Below are 5,357 nucleotides of genomic sequence, written 5' to 3' on the forward strand. Positions count from 1 at the left end.
GCAGATCAGTAATGGCAAGGGCCTGCGCAGTTCTACATTTCAATTCATCTACTATCACTCCCCATTTCAGGCAGCATTAACTTGTTGCTTTTTTTTGTCTCCACTTTTGTAGGAATTCAATATACTCCATCACTAATCCAGCTACAACCCCTTTTCAATAGCAGTTACACAATTTAAACAAGCATTCTAAAACGCTATAACAAAATACCAGCTATATATTAGATAGTAATGTTACAATCCTTATGAATGACCACACCCACCTAGTAATTACAGCTATAAACTTTTCATCAGAATACTTACAACTGACTAGCAAGGAAGATTCTAGCTCTCTCCACACTGGCTGGCTCCAACAGATCAGCTCATGCTAAGAAAATACCCCTTTCTCTTGCTCCATTTTATTCCTCTAGATTTCTCATTACATAATCTTCCCCTGAGTTCCAGAAACTGAACAGATCAAGCCCAAAACTTCCAAACATACTTACCTTGTTATTATCAAAACACAAAACCTCTTCTTACTTTATTTGTCCATTCTTAGTGGGTTTCCTTCTATACCCCCTGAAGTCAGCATCTGGCATGCCACACTCCTTTTCTCATATGGCTTACCACACACCATCCTGCTGTTAGCATATTCAGTGTCTGTCTATCTGCCTGTACTTAAACCATGGATGCCTGAAATAATTTCATTCTTCTGCCTGATAAGACAAAACATGCCATCACATATTGCATAATTACAATATATATTATAATTCCTTCAATTTCTCCCTTTAATTTTCTCACTCTTTTAGCTTTGTTTCCTGTGCCTGGAAAGATACTGCTCTTTTCTTAATCAAGAAGGCTGACTCACCTTCTTCAAATACTTTCTTAAATCCTGTTTCTTTTTCCTTACTTTCAACTGACTTCCATTCCTCCACTGTCTTGCTTCTTCTTGGCCTATTTTACTGTCAGGGAAACAAGTTTATCAGATTACAATATGATTCACATTCTTTCTCTTTAACCGTCCCTTCCTCTATTCCACGTTACTTCCTTTGTTCAGTTTCATTTATGTCCAAAGTCTGAGGCCAAGCCTATATAAGGATCATTTTGTTGGAGTAGTTATACAGGTGTATGATTAAGCAAGCTACAGTGGCAAAGCACTTTTAGTACTGACAAAACTGTGACTTTCTAGCTTCCTGGGAAATTAAGCTATTCCAGCAAAAAGCAGTTTTTCTGGTATATCTGTCTAGCTTAAGGGTTTTTACCAGAACAGCTGTGCTGATCAAAGATAACAACACCACATCACTAGGGATCTACTCAATTCATGATTTTGCAGCATTTGCAAAAACTGCGAAATCAGGCATTGTCCATGAAACATGGCAATGCACATGAAATCACCAAAATAAAAAGAAAACACTAAACTAAAAATAAAATGCTGGTTCCCCAGTGGGAGCCAGCAGTCCTTGTGGTCACAGTGGCCTGGCCTGGCCTCACAGCATAAAAGGAAGCAGCCAAGATGGCAACCACCCCCCATTGATTGGTTAAGGGGGCTTCCATTATACAGCTCTGCCAATCAGCAACAAGGGGAGGGGCCACATGACAGACAGCCCTCTTGGTCAATCAACATCAAGGAATGGATCTACTGGGCCACCTTGGCCAATCAGAGGCATGGGGGAGGGGGCACCATGATAAGCCTGTGAAAATGACAGCCAGTCGTGCAATCAGCCTGCAAAATTGGCCATTTGCCTCCTTGATTTTGGTCAGTCCCTATACATTTGATATAGCTATACTAGCAACAATTTTGTAATGCATATTTGGACTTAGACTGTATTTGGTATAGCTGATATGTGGCTATGAGCAGGAGTTTGTCTGGAGTGCCCCTGTACTCCAATTACTCTAGGTTCTCTAAAGGTTACTCTAACTTATGTTGAGGACTGAACATTTTCCTGACCAATCCCAAAAACCAAGACCCACAAACATGGTGTATATTCATATTGGCTCCTTTCAACCAAAGTTGAGCTAAGACTGGTGTAGCAACAGCTCCAAACTGGGGCCAAAGTATGCAAAAACAAGTGAAGTGCTTTACAAAAAACCAGACAGACAAAACTTATTATCTAAATAGGAAACATAAAGTGTAGATATAGAAACAAAGTAGAGTGGTGGGAGAGAGAAACAGCACAAAGGACTGCTAAAAATCATCAGAAAATCCTGTATAGAGAACCCTTTTAAATTAGCTTTTGGTTCCTTATCAGATCAATTTTAGACAGTAGGTGGAAGAAAATATTGCAGTTCAAATAATTTTATTTATTTTATTTCATTTAAAAATACTTTTATTTATTTTATTCAATTTTCCCCAGTTGTCATTAATATTTATTTGAAAAAATACCGTAATTATTTTGTTTATTATTTCCTATCATCCAAATAAAAATAGGAAAAACTAAATATCTTAGTCATAGTATTTTAAATGTTAAATAATTGAATATTTCTTACTTTGTGGAACACAGAAAATAAAATATTATACATGCATTATTTATATTATATTTAATATTTATATATTTTATAGCTTATATTTTGTAACTGATAGTGTAACATGACTGTAATGTGTGTGACAGCCAGGGGCAGTCTGCGGAGCTGTGCAGACTGTTAATTTGGACTGCAATTTCCAGAACCCCCCAGGGGCTGGGAGGGCAAGGGAAAAGGAAGAGGAAGCTTGAGGCTTAAGGAAGGGGAAGAGAACACAGCATACACGTGGAACATTGTCAGTTGTCAGCTCTACACAGAGGAGTGTGCAGTGGAGCTGGAGATCTTACCGGCTCAGTGAGCCAGGACTGGGGCCTGAAGGAGCTGGACTCAGACTTGAGGGTTGCTGCAGCTTGCTGTTTGAGTGCTCTAGGGACTGAAGGCTTGTTTGGGGGCACCTCTGGAGGTGTGTGTGTGGAAAATTAAGGTGCTGAGTGTATGCTACCACAGCATTGATACTGTATTTCTTTATCTTTTACCTGTTCCCTCCTTTTGGCCCACTGGCTTGTGACCCTAACTCCTATGATTTTCTGTATAAAAGTGGGAGCTTCCTTTTGCTCCTTATGCCAGTTTCTGGGGCTGCTGCAGGGTTGGCTTAATAGGTTTATTAAAATTAACAAAAATGCAAAATCCTAACCATCTTAATGACATTTTTCAAAGAAAAGATATTTTTGCTGAATTATTTTCAGATGAAAAGTTTAGACAGTCTTTAATCACATATTTCTAAGCCATTATTTTTCAAGAAAAAAGTACTAATGTTGGAAACCCCAGTTTATTTAATCTCTTTAGCTCTTGATACAGTAATTCACATGTGCAGATATAAGCTACCTATTAGTATAGAGTGATTTCATATGAAGGACTTATGGAGCATGTGTTGGGATGCCATAGGTAATGTAGATAATTGGGACTAGAACTGATATATCATTTCTATCACACCTCTAAATATTTTATACATGCCATCTCCTTTAAGAATTTTTTGTGGGGCATTTTAATAAATTATATGGACCTTTCTTGTAGCCTGGTGCTTGTAAAACCAAACATTTTATTAACAATAATTGTAATATTATAAAGCACCAAGTGAAAGATTATAACATACACATAAAGCACTTTCAAAGAGAGTAGCTCTTTACCCCTGTTGCAGGGTTGAGTGTGACAGTGTACTGATGAGGCAAGTCATAGTGTTCTTCGTTTCATGCTCCCCTTGTACACACAGTTCTTTGTGGCCCATGAGACCCATGAATGTAAATGGGAGAGAACAGTAGCTTAACAATGCAGCTGTACACATGGGGTAGCTGCCACAGTAGTGACTTCCAGCTATCACTGTACCACCAGTACAACTGTGCTGCTGTAGTTGCAGCCTTTTTCCCTGGCCCTTCGCCTTTTATTTCGAGCCCACAGCTGCTGCCCTAGTTGCCTCACTTTAGCTGTGCCACCACAAGAGATGAAATGCAGATCCAACATGAAGGACTATAAACATACATATCTGTAAAGGGAAATAGTAAGCCTATTTTTTATTGTTGTTATTTAACAAATTATTTCCTGTATCACCTTGTATTTGCTCCAAGTTTCTTTCTGGTGCTTGAAAAAGTTAACATCAGGTATATTTCAGTTCTTAAAAGAAGAAATTAACTGCATGGAATCTAGTAATGGAGGAAGCCAAGAATTATCTTTTCTGCATCAAGTTTAAATTCTATATTCTATACCTGGTGCCATTTTCCCAGCTGTGGCAGATCTAGGGAAATGTTTGAGAGGAGAGTCTATCTTTTTAATAAGGTGTATTTTTCTTGTCCTAAGGTTCCTTTCCTCTCCGTTCCTGTGCCAGATTGCTTCTTTTGGTTTTACAACAGCTTACTTATATTTTCCATTTTCCCTGGTATTTTAGCAAATGTACCTTTGCTAATTATTTGTATAAAACAGCACTATGCCAACTAGCATTCTTATTATTCTAGCCTGACTGCCTTTCCTGTTTCTCTTCAGGTAGCATTTAGATCCAGTAAAATGTTGTTGACAGGCATAGAAGAGACCTTCTCTTACTTTGACGCCACAGATCTCTTAAATTTGTAGTAAATTAGGAATATGCTTAATTGCATAGTCTTCAGCCCACAGGTTGGAGACAGGATGGCTCTGTGAATTGGTAATAGGATAAAGCTTTTACCACTGAATTTACAGTTCAAATGTCATCATAGATTAATAGGGACAGATTGTTACCACCATCTGGTGTCTGTTTAGTGACTTATGTGGAATAAATTAGTAGTCTCAGTTAAGAGTCTAGTGGGCTGGAGTCTAAAGGGCAGAAAACACCATCAGCATTACAACACAGCAGAAAGACCTATGTCTGAATAGCCAGAAAGACAAGTTTTCATGTGGCACCTAGAGGTCAGGTTTTAAGTACCTTGGTAGCAAAGTGGAGAAAGCTTGCTGCAATATGTCCCAGCACAGTGGTCCATTTAATTGGCATCTGCAGACCTTGCTGGAGCCATGTCCCAGTCAGGACATGCTGCTTATGGGGCCCAATTCTTCAGGCCAGTGCTGCACCCCAACCTGGGGCATTATAACGGGATTTGCTGTCTAAAGGTGTGCGTGACATTTCCTGATGGCCACTATAATCTCTCTCCTCTCTGGTTAATCAGGGTACCTCCCTGTCTTTATCTGCCACACCTTTAAAGTTATTTTAAATTTGGGAGGCTTCCCAGTCTGTCAGAGTAATTCCTGTGCCCCTTGGGTCCATGTCTCTAAGCCCTCAGTACCCCAGGTTCAGTTCAATTCAATTCACTGGGCCTGTGCCCCTGAGGCTCAGTTCAGTTCACTGGGTCCACAGCCCTCTGGCTGAGTCCCCAGCTTCAATCAGTCCTTGTTCAACTGCA

Source organism: Alligator sinensis, unplaced genomic scaffold (assembly GCF_000455745.1).
Source record: "Alligator sinensis unplaced genomic scaffold, ASM45574v1 scaffold262_1, whole genome shotgun sequence".
NCBI classification, from domain to species: domain Eukaryota; kingdom Metazoa; phylum Chordata; order Crocodylia; family Alligatoridae; genus Alligator; species Alligator sinensis.